The sequence below is a fragment of the Tamandua tetradactyla genome, chromosome 7 (assembly GCF_023851605.1).
Source record: "Tamandua tetradactyla isolate mTamTet1 chromosome 7, mTamTet1.pri, whole genome shotgun sequence".
NCBI lineage: Eukaryota > Metazoa > Chordata > Mammalia > Pilosa > Myrmecophagidae > Tamandua > Tamandua tetradactyla.
The window spans coordinates 43,711,136-43,723,406 of NC_135333.1; the positions used below are offsets into that span (position 1 = coordinate 43,711,136).

The following is a 12,271-nucleotide window of genomic DNA, read 5'->3' on the forward strand; positions in this document are numbered from 1 at the left end:
TTCTGGTTTCATTTGTGCCCCCAGCCCTCCTCCCTCTATCATTCTCACATTCAGTTTCATTCGGTGTACTTACATTATTGTGCTACAATTAGGTAGTATTGTGCTATCCATTTCTAAATTTTTACAATCAGTCCTGTTGCACAATCTGTATTCCTTCAGCTCCAATTGCCCAATCTCTACCGTATTTCTATCTCCTGATGACCTCTGTTCTTAACTGAAATTCTCCAAGTTCACTCATTAATGTTAGTTCATATCAGTGAGACCGTATGGTATTTGTCCTTTTGTTTCTGGCTAATCTCACTCAGCATAATGTCCTCAAGGTCCATTCACATTGTTACATGCTTCATGACTTTATTCTGTCTTACAGATGCATAATATTCCATTATATGTTTATACCACAGCTTGTTTAGACACGCATCTGTTGGTGAACATTTGGGCTGTTTCCACCTCTTGGCAATTATAAATAATGCTGCTATAAACATTAGTGTGCAAATGTCTGTTTTTATCTTTGCCCTCATGTCTTCTGAATAGATACCTGGACATTCTGGTGGGTGTGAGATGGTATCTCATTGTGGTTTTGATTTACATTTCCCTAATAGTGAGGGAAGTTGAGCATCTTTTCATGTACCTTTTAGCCATTTGCATTTCCTCTTCTGAGAAGTATCTGTCATGTCTTTTGCCTGTTTTTTAATTGGGTTGTTTGTCTTTTGTTGTTGAGTTAAATATCTCTTTATATATTCTGGATACTAGACCCATATCTGATATGTCGTTTCCAAATATTGTCTCCCATTCTGTAGGCTGCCTTTTAATTTTCTTGATAAAGTTCTTTGATGCACAAAAGTGTTTAATTTTGAGGAGTTCCCATTTATCTATTTCTTTCTTCAATGCTTGTGTTCTGGGTGTAAGATCTAGGAAACCTCCTCCTATTACAAGTTTTCTTCTAAAAGTTTTATGATCTTAGATCTAATGTTTAGGTCTTTGATCCATTTTGAGTTTATTTTTGTATAGGGTGTGAGATATGGATCCTCTTTCATTCTTTTGCATGTGGATGTACAGTTCTCCAAGCACCATTTATTGAAGAGACTGTTCTGTCCCAGGTGAATTGGTTTGACTGCCTTATCAAACATCAATTGTCCATAGACGAGAGGGTCTTTATCTGAACACTCAATTAGATTCCTTTGGTCACTAAATCTATCTGTATGTCACTACTATGCTGTTTTGACCACTGTAGCTGTAATATACCTTAAAGTTAGGTAGTGTGAGACTACCAACTTCATTTTTCTTTCTCAAGTTATTTTTAGCTATTTGGGGCACCCTGTGCATTCAGATAAATTTGGTTATTGGTTTTTCTATTTCTGCAAGGTAAGTTTTTGGGATTTTAATTAGTGTTGCATTGAATCTATAAATCGATTTAGGTAGAATTGACATCTTCACTATATCTAGACTTCCAATCCATGAATACAACATGCCATTCCATTACATAGGTCCTCTGTGATTTCTTTTAGCAATTTCTTTTAGCAATTTCTTGTAGTTTTCTTTACATAACTCTTTTGCATCCTTAGTTAAATTTATTTCTAAATATTGTATTATTTCAGTTGCAATTGCAAATGGAATTTTTTTCGTGATTTCCCCCTCAGGTTGTGCATTGCTAGTGTATAGAAATACTACAGATTTTTGAGTGTTGATCTTATAACTTGCCACTTTGATGTACTCATTTATTAGCTCTAGTAGTTCTGCTGTGGATTTTTGGGGTTTTTTGACATATAGTATCATATCATCTGCAAACTGTGATAGTTTTTTTGTTTTTAACAGAGTTTTACTGCTTCCTTTTCAATTTTGATACCTTGTATTTCTTTTTCTTGTCTAGTTGCTCTGGCTAGAACTTCCAACACAATGTTGAATAACAGTGCTGACAGTGGGCATCCTTGTCTTGTTCCTAATTTTAGGGGGAAAGCTTTCAGCCTTTCCCCAGGAACAAGGTAACGATGCCTGGTTTGGAACCATTATGTACCCCCAGAAAATCCATATTTAAGTCTGATCTAACCTTGTGTGGGCAGATCTACTGCTTAGAGAGGAAAATTTTTATTGGATTGTTTCCGTGGAGATGTGACACATCCAACTATAGGTGTGGTCTTTGGATTAGATGGAGATGTCACTCCACCCATTCAAGGTGGGTCTTGATTAGCTCACTAGAGTCCTTTAAAAGGGAAAAAATTTTGGAGAAACCTCAGATGCAGACACTTGGAGAGTCGTTGCTTCATGTCTGACAGAGACACAGATGTTTGGAGATGCTTGGAGTGCCAACAGTGAAAGCAATGCCTAGACATGGGCAGAAGCCAGCAGATGCCACATGTGCTTTCCCATGAGGTGCTAAGCAAGCCAGAACCCAGAGTTGTGTCCCGGAGGAGCTAAGTGAAGGCCCACAGATGTTTAGAAAGGGAATGACTAGCATCAGAAACTGGAAGCAACAGAACCAGGAACAAGGACCAGCAGATGTCAGCCACACGCCTTCCCATGTGACGGTCTTGAGTCAAGGTATCTTTTACTGGATGCCTTAGTTTGGATGTTTTTCTGGCCTTAGAACTGTGAACCTGTACTAAATTCTCTTTATAAAAGCTTTTCCATTTAAGGTATATTGCATTTCAGCAGCTTTAGCAAACTAATACACCCAATTTCACCATTATTATTCAACTTTGTGTAGAAGTTATTTCAAAAACAAGTAGACAATAAAAAGAAATAAAAGGTATTCAAATTGGAAAGGAAGAAGTAAAACTCTGTGTGCAGATGACGTGATACTACATGTTGAAAATCCTGAAAAATCTACAGCAAAGTTATTAGAGTTAAGAAATGAGTACAGCAAAGTGGCAGGGTACAAGATCGATACTGAAAAGTCAATAGTTTATTGCTCAAAAGTCAATGAGCAATCTGAGGATGAAAACAAGAAAAAAATCCCCTTTAAAGTAGCAACCAAAAGAATAAAATATTTAGGAATAAATTTAACCAAGGACACAAAAGACAGAAAACTCCAAGAAGTTGCTAAAAGAAGTCATGGAGGCCCTAAATAAAGGGAAAGACATACTGTGTTCATGGATTGAAAAACTAAATATATTTAAGATGTCAATTCTACCCAAATTGATTTATAGATTCAATGATATACCAATTAAAATCCCAAGAAATTACTTTGCAGAAATATAGACTAATAATCAGATCTATTTGGAAGGGCTTTGTGCCCTATATAGCTAAAAATATCTTGAAAAAGACAAATGAAGTGGGAGGTCTCACACTACCTCACTTTATAGCATATTACAAAGCTACAGTGGTCAAAACGGCATGTAGCGGCATAAAGATAGATATATTGGCCAATGGAATTGGACTGAGTATTCAGATATAGACTCTCATTTATGGACAAATAAGCTTTGATAAGACAGTCAAGTCAATCCACTTGGGACAATAAATCGGGTTTGGAAAACTGGATATCCATAAGCAGTAGAATGAAAGAGGATCCACATCTCACACCCTATACAAAAATTAACTCAAAATGGATCAAAGACCTAAACATTAGATCTAAGACCATAAAGCTTTCAGAAGAAAATGTAAGAAAATATCTTATAAATCTTGTGAAAGAAGGTAGTTTCTTAGACCTACACCCAAAGCATAAGCAATGAAAAAAAAAAATAGATAAATGGGATCTCCTAAAAACTGAACACTTTTGTGCATCAAAGAACTTTGTCAGGAAAGTAAAAGGCAGCCTACACAATGGATAGTAATATTTGGAGACCATATATCAGATAAGGGTTTAATATTCAGAATATATTAAATATATCAACAATGTAAAGACAAACAGCCCAATTTAAAAATGGGCAAAAGACATGGACAGAGAGTTTTCTGAAAAGGAAATACAGATTGCTAAAAGGGACATGAAAAGATGCTCATTGTCACTGGTTATTAAGGAAACGCAAATCAAAACTACAATGAAATACTAGTTCACACCCACTAGAATGGCCATTATCAAAAAAAAAGCAGAAAATAATAAGTGCTGGAGAGGATACGGAGAAAGAGGCACACTTATCCACTGTTGGTGGGAATGTAAAATGGTACAGCCACTGTGGAAGTCAGTTTGGCGGTTGCTCAGGAAGCTAAGTATAGAATTACCTTATGATCCACTATCCCATTACTAAATATGTATTTGGAGGAACTGAGGGCCAGGACACAAATTGACATTTTCACACCGATGTGTATATCAGCATTATTTATAATTCCCAAGCGATGAAAACAGCTCAAATGTCCATCAATGGATGAGTGGATAAACAAGCTGTGGTACATACATACAATGGAATATTATGCACCATAAGACAGAATAAAATCATGAAGCATGTAACAATGTGAATGGTTGAGGACATTATGCTGAGTGAAATTAGCTAGAAGCGAAAGGACAAATACTGTATGGTCTCACTGATATGAACTAACTTGGAGAATTGAAGTTAAGAATACAAGTCATCAGGAGATAGGGTAGAGATTGGGCATTGTATGCTGAAGGAATACAGATCGAGCAATAGGACTGATTGTAAAAATTCAGAAATGGATGGCACAATACTACTTGATTGTAGCACAATAATGTGAGTACACTGAATGAAGCTGAGTGTGATTATGGTAGAGGGAGAAAGGCTGGGGACATGTATGAAAACAGAAGGAAAGATAGAGGATAAAGACTGAGATAGTATAACTTAGGAATGCTTACAGTGGACAATGATGGTGATTAAATGTACAAGTAAAAAAACAGTTTTGCATGAAGGAAAACAAAATGAATGTCAATACTGCAAGGTGTTGAAATGGGATGATATATAAGAAAAAATGCAATTAATGCAAGGTAGGGTCTATAGCCAACAGTAACATTGTGATATGCTTCCACCGATTGTAACAAAAGAAATACGCCAAAGCTAAATGTCAACAAGTGGGGGTTATGGGGGAGGGGTATGGATTCTTTGTGGAAGACGAAAAGGAAATGTCCTCATATAGAAGACATGGTGATGAAGGCATGACTGTATGATTATATTGAGAGCCATAGATTTTTACTTAGGTTGGATTACATCATGTGTGAATAAAGCTGTTTAAAAATGAACAAACTGATACAAGTGCTGGAGAAAATGTCACTGTTAATAAGGATCCTGAGAGGTGCAGCCCTTTGGAGGGCAGTATGGTGGTCCTACAGGAGGCTAGGGGTGGGGTTGCCATGTGATCCTGAAATCCTGTTGCTCAGCATATACCTGAAGAAACTGAATGTGGAGACACAGATGGACATTTGCACACTGGTGTCTATGGCTGCAATGTTCACAATTCCCAATGGATGGAGGTGCCCTAAGGATACAAGGACGGAGGGAAGGAAGGGGAAACCGCAGTGTATACATACAATGGACTACTGAGCCACTGCAAGAAGGAACAAATTTGTGAGACATGTAGCTAGGTGAGTGTACCTTGAGGACACTGGGCACTCTGAGGCCGAGGTTCAGAGCCGGACTCTCCTGGTCCCCAGCCTGTGGCCAGCGGTGGAGTGGAGACTTCGCTCCCAGCCTGGGTTCCTCTTCTGCAGATGATGCTTTGGAATCCTTGGAATCCACCTCCCGCACAGCTCCTGTCTCATCCATTGTGGGTCACGAGCACTTTCAGTGATCCAAGTGGAGTTTGGGAAGCTGGAGAGTAAAACCTCAAGCAGCCAGACGGAATCAAGTATCAATCAGGAGGGACTTCAAACGCGCACGGCCAGGGCCCAAATGCTGCCGGTGGCTGAGAACTCCGTGTGCCTGCTGCCCCGGGGCCTGTGCTAGGCCTCACCTCCCTCCTCCCAGGCTTTGGAGCTCTAGGCAGCCGCACTGCCCACCACCCTGGGTACCAGGAGCCCCCAGGCAGCCTGGTGATGCTTCTGTCTGTTTTACCTGTGAAGGGGGGGGACGGTGGCAGCACCGACTCCAGGCACCTGAGGAGCGGCTCAATGGGGCCCTTTGCCAGCTGTCGGCTTGTGGGCAGTCCCAGTTAGCATCCTCCGTCCACTTTCTTGGCTGGGCCCACAGAGGGCATTTCCACCCCATAATGCCATCATGGGGGCATTTGCTGGGAGAAGCGTAGCATTCTTCTTGCTCCTCCTCGGACCCCTTCCCAAGGCCACAATCTCATTTAATCAGTAAATCCTGGACCAAAGTGCTACTAGTTCCTCAGTTTACAAGTGGGGAGACTGAGGCCTGGGGAATTTAAGCAATGTGTCTAAGGTGATACAGAGAGTGGGCATGTCTGCTCTCCAAACCTAAATATAGACCCTCCACCATATGGTGTGGACAGATGCAGCCCTGGGAGGCGGGTGCGGGGGCGAGGGGAGCCAACTGAGTCCTGCATTCCATGTGTTCCCCTTTCTTCCCCCTGAACCTTTCCTGTGAAGAGGGGAGGTGCCCCCCAGCCATGGTGCTCTGAGATGAGCCTTTGATCACCTCTGATAAGGAATCCTTTGGGATAGAGTGTCTGCACCAGATCAGCAGGCTGCAAATTGCATTAGACACATTCCTCTTGGGCCTGAATCTTGCAAATGGAAAGCATTGTTTGAAGACTGAAGGGCTTCATTTGCATCCTGAGAATCCTGAACAGGCTTCAGAGGGTGCTGGGGGGTTCTGATGAAAAGGGGAGATAGTCTGGTGGGCTGAGCAAGACCACCCCTCCCCATGGCTCCCAGAAAGCCAGCCAGGTGGCACATGCAGTTCTGCATCTGGCCAATAAGGAGCAGACAGCTGGGCTCCCCTCGTGTCCGGGACATGCCCAGGGAGGCAGCGCTTAATCGGGTCACTTGGTTTAAGATAAGAAGCGGCTGTCAGGAGCAGAAAGATGGCTGGCTGTGTTTTAAGAAAAGGTGGTTGCAACCCTCTCTCTGCCTCATTTCCTGGGGGGCGGTTACAGGTTAAATTGTGACCACTAGAAGCATGCTCAAGTTTGAGCCCTGGTCCTGTGGATGTGAACTCATTTAGAAACCGGATCTTTGAAGATGAGCTAAGGTGAGGTCAAGGTGTGGGGGTGGAGCTGGGGCGACGCCCTGGGCCAATATGACTGGTCCTTATAAGAGGGAGAAATCTGGGCACGGAGACAGACAGAAGATGGACATAAGACAGAGGCAGAGAGCGAGTCATACCACACACCAAGGAGCCCGGGATTCCAGGAGCTGGGCATGGCGTGGAATGGATGCCCTTTCCCCTTTGAGCGGAACCTTGCTTTCAGACCTCTGGCTGCCTGAACCGTGAGTGTGTCCGGGGGCCTATGTCACCTTGCTACAGAGCTGCCCCTCAGGCTTTGCCGGGCACGTTTCCTTCCGTCTCTGAACCTGCGGCCCCCAAGGTCTTGCTGCCCGGGAGACCCAGGGCCCATCCTGCCCGCCATCTGACCCTCGAAGGCCCAGCTCCCCTGAAGTTCCTCCTGGAATGCATCTGGCCTTGTTGGAGTGACCAGAGTGGCCCTGGGCGGTGAGCTGAGGCCGGCCCCACTGCCCAGGCTGTGGGGAGGAAGGCACTGTTTTGATGCACATTCTCCTTTCTTCTTGGCCAAACGAAGTCCAGAATGCCCATGAGGGTGTGAGGCCGGGACACCTGTTTCTTTCCCGGCAGCAGGGGACTCGGGGACCTGGCCTGGGTTTATGGCAGGGGTGTGAAAGTGAGACCTGGCCCCTCCCAAGCTCCTCTGGGTGGAAGGGAGGTGTCGGAGGGGCTCAGGACCCACAGGACTCGGGGGACACATCTCCGTCACGCCACACTGACATTTCCCTCTTCATTTTCTTAGGCTCAGGTTCCTGATGACAAGAGGCTTTGGAACATGATACAAATTGTGTCCCAGTTTAATCTTGCCACAGGAGAGGCCTGTGGCCCAGGTGGATCTCCTGGGGCTGACAAGACGGCTAGGCTGTGGGAAGCACTGAAAGGGGTCGTGTGAGCGCTCACTCCCAGCGACACAAGGCCAGCCAGAGCCGGACGTGACCTGCACCTCACTCCCACCTTTCAGGAGAGCGTCACAGCTTTGCAAGTCACTCCTGAAGTTTCTTCTGCTCCACAGCTTTACCTGTTGAACAAAGTGCCTTTTGCATGGATAATTTTCGGACTTATAAATATGCACTGAGCCAGGCAGCCTACCCCCCTTCCCTCATGCAGGAAAACATCATTAAAAATGCCTGCAGGCAGTGTGAGCGACCGTCTTGGTGGAAGTTTCCAGGCAAGACTGGCTCACAGAGGAGGGCGGGTCTGTGACCGTGGTCCCATCTACACCATGTGGCATGGCCTAACTGCAGGGCAGGTAAAGGCTGAGCTGGACAGAGCAGGGGTGCCCTGATCATATCACTGGGCGAACTGTTTGCATTTCTCAAGGCAGCTGCTGCACAGAGGCTGTGCCCCTCAGGGTCACCTGCACAGGGATGTCTGCAGGTGAGGCTCCATCCCCCTGCAGACCTCTGCAGGGACCACCTCTCTTCTCACCTGCTGGGTGCTTTCATCTGCCGGGTGCTCTCGCCTGTCTGTGTGGCACCATTGGGCACCACCTGTTTAGGAAAGCTGGCTTAGGGTCTCCCTCCCCTAAGACACCTTGGCCTTCCTCATCCCTCTGTGGACCTAAAGTGGCTGGGCTCACCGTTATGGACCCTGGTGGTGGAATTTAAAGGGGAGACACAGATCTACCTGTCTCACCAGTTAGGGGCCGAGTGAGGAGGTGGTCCTGCTGTGTCATGCTCTCCAAAGAGAGGCACTGACAGTTCCTTCATTGTCCCTGAGTCCCAGACACTTGGAGGCCCCCTTAGCACCCCAGCTATACAGGCATGGGGGCCCAGCTGCCCCCAGTCCTGCCGTGTGAGGTGGAGGGGCAGGGGACTGCAGGAGTCACCCCCTAAATCGGACCTGGGAGGTGGGACCTTGAGGTAGCGACCCTCTTGCATAAGGCTTTTGTGTCGTTGTTTTTGTTACTGTTGCTGTGTTGTTGTGCCATTGTTTTTTTTATGTTGTCACTGTGTTGTTGTGTCGTGATGTTGCGTTGTATTGTTGTATTGCTACTGTGTGTACTGTGCTGATTTGGGAAGTTTTGTCTTCCTGCCTTGAAGGCATACATGAGGTGGAGCCCATGTGGCCATGGGCGCTATCCACTGACATGTTCCCATCAAGCTTTTGGTTTGTTAAATGAGAACATCCCCACCCTCTAGGCCCCAAAGAGCAGTGAATTCCATGCTTTAAGGCTCTTTGAGGTCTGCTCCCCACCTCCCAGTCCTTAGCTGAGAACAGCCTGAAACCTCTGCATTGCTGACACCCTGTGCCATCCCCGCTCAGCCTGGCCTGGGTTCTGCATGCACTGTATCTGCAGGGAGTCCTCCCTGCCGGTGCCCCAGTTCTCCCCATCCCTGATGGAGCCTGGCGCGGTTTAGGGGCAAGGTGAGCCTCTGCTGGATTGAATCTGGCTCCACGCTGCTGCAGCTCTCTTGTAAGGTGATATTTGGGCCTAAGCCTCATCAACACTGCCAGAAAGAAAATAAAATTGAGGCAGAGACTTGGGTCTCCCGGTCAGCATCTGGCCTGAGCACAGCAGGTATAAGGAAGAAAATCGGACTTGGCAAGGGCCTGGGGATCCAGGTAGGCACCTCTTAGAGGCTGCCTCAGAAACCACAGCCTGACCCGTCCCTGTCAGAACCTTCTAGAACACAAGGTTTTCCCACGATTTCATGCTGTAACTCTCACCCTATCTCATCCCCTCTCACAGTTTTGTTAATTTTTATAACACTTGCTACAGGGTGAGATATCAATTCTGCTCATTATATACCTTCTGATTATATATTATGCATGTATATGTGCAGCTATATTTCAAGAAATTGCACATTTTTGTGGCATTTAAGGAACGGTAATCCTTATGTGGAATGGCCGTTGGCACATCAGATATCTGCTGCACATCACAGGGGCCTGCTCACTGAGCCAGGGTTTCTGCCACTCAGTGCTAAAAGCACTAATGACCCTTAAAGGATGTATACTTCCAGGCACAGAGATTAACTGACTAAGAACATTTTTATCCTATTAAGGTATTTACAGTGTTTGTCTCCTGCAGCGCAAGCAGCTCCAATCAGCTCCTGGTTGGATGAGTCCTGGACCCAGCCGCCTGATCCAGCCGATTCACTGAGGGCTTGGAGGAGACGAGGGCTCTTAGCTGTCCCTGCCTTAGCAGTAAAACCCAATCCCCAGGCACTGCACAGGCAGACTCTCGAAGCGGAGCAAGGCTCTGTCTGGCGAGCAGGAGGTGGCAAAGGCCACGGCTCCAAGGGAGCGTCTTAGAAGAAAGTCTGAAGGGTGAGTTGTTTCTAAATGTTCCCTGCTGGCACCAGATGCTTCAAGTCTTTTTGAAAATGAACACTTGTTTTCCTGGGAATTGTAAGAAAACAAAGATATTTGTAGATTAATTCAAACTCAGAAGCATAGAAAAGGTGTTGAAACCAAGGAAGCAAGTACAAGGAAACAGAACAACCCAAACAAATGAACTGAGGTGATATAAAAACTGTAAGAGGAAGGAAAAAGAAAAGCATCAGAGCCGGCTATCAGCACATTCATTCCTATTTTTGACAAGAGAAATATGCTTTCTTCATGGGGTATTGTGTCTTCAGTGAGTCTAGTAATGAAATTTTGAAAAACCCAGTGATGTTGATCCAAATTTTAGCTAGGAAGCCTATTATTAAAATTGATAACACTAGCCTAATGCATTCTAAGTTATGGGTGCAGGAGATGATAAATCTTGAAAATTTGCATTGTATAAAAATGTTTTAGTAGATGGCTTTGTAGTCAAGAAGATTAGCTGACTCTTTGATTGGCTGCTACAGGGCAGCGCAATAAAGATAAATGCTGTGTAATGCATATGTACCTCAAGGGAAGTGTTTGACATGATAAAAGGCTTTCTTGCACTATTCACAAGCATGTACTTCTGATCATTTAGTACCATTTACTATTTGGAACTGAAGCTCCTGCAGGAGAGCAGAAGGCAGGAGGCATGCCCAGTGGCAGAGCCACGAGACATCCATCTGTCCGTCCACCTTCTGGTCGGGTGTGGAGGGTGGGGCAAGAGGGAGGATTTCCACCTGGGTGATTTCTCAGTGTCCACACTTGGGGTCTCTGCGCAGCCAAGCCCACCTGCCTGCCCCTTCTTGAGCTTTCCCTTGGGGATGGCAGCATCTCACTCTCTGGGCTCCTGTAGAAGAAAGCCTTGAGACCCCACTTCCTCATAAGGGCAGCCCTTCCCCCCTTGGATAGATGTATTTTCTTTTTTTAAAATTATTTTCTTTCTAATCACTGGCATTCGGCCATGAATGTGAATGACATTGCATGTCATGACTGATGTCTGGAAAGTAAACCTCACATTTGGGGTGAGGAAGGAACCCCCCCCCCCCGTTCTCCAGGGCACAGAACATGATCTGGATGAGGGAGAGGCAAGGGAGGCAGCTAGGGTGCAAAACCCGATACTCCCACTCTTCCTTCTGTGACCCTGAGTGTGGGCACTCCTTAAAGTGTGCGCCTTGTCCCCCACCTCCTCGCCCCAGCTCTGGTTCTGGCACAGAATTGCAAGCAGACACCCAGGATGAATGGTGCCCCTTTCCATCCTGGTGGCCATTGCTCAGCCTGTAAAAATCTGTGCTAGGGTTCTCTAGAGAAACAGAACCAACAGGAGGGATCCTTAAATATGAGATTATTAAGGTCTCTCATGCAACCGTGGGAATGGAAGAGTCCACAATCCACAGGGCAGGCTGTGAAGCTGGCGGCTCCCATGAAGTGTCTGGATGAACTCTACAGGAGAGGCTTGCTGCCTGAAGAAGCAGTGAAAGAGTCTCTCCTCTCCCTTTGACTGATGGGGTTATCTCCTTATGAGAGGTACGCCTTAGTTGATTGTAGGTGTATTCAGCCATGGATGCGATCAACTAACTGATGATTTAATCAACCAGTTGTGAAATCTCCTTGCAGCAACGGTCAGGCCAGTGCTTGCCTGCCCAGATCACCAGGTATCATCACTTGGCCAAGTCGACACTAGAACCTAATCATCACAAAACCCCATAAAAAAATCAAGTGAAATACTAAAAATAAATGTTCATGTCACCCATAGGAGGACAAGAAAAGAGAAATTAGAGGACTGAGACCAAGTGAAACAAATAGAAAGAAATCACAAGATGGTAGATTGCATGTATCAATAATTACCTTAAATATAAATGGCCCAAGCACATCAATCAAAAGATATAGACTGACAG

At 45.3% G+C, this 12,271-nt stretch overlaps 1 long non-coding RNA gene across 2 annotated transcripts; it reads left to right on the forward strand.

Moving 5' to 3' along the window:
• Positions 1 to 8,284: 8,284 nt before the first annotated feature.
• Positions 8,285 to 10,731, forward strand: LOC143689624 (uncharacterized). 2 transcript variants are annotated; one of them, XR_013178856.1, is made up of 2 exons: positions 8,285 to 8,441; positions 10,070 to 10,731. It is a non-coding gene; the product is annotated as an uncharacterized LOC143689624 (long non-coding RNA). The 2 variants fall into 2 exon arrangements; XR_013178857.1 differs by having other exon boundaries at positions 10,096 to 10,731.
• The last annotated feature ends 1,540 nt before the right edge of the window (positions 10,732 to 12,271 follow it).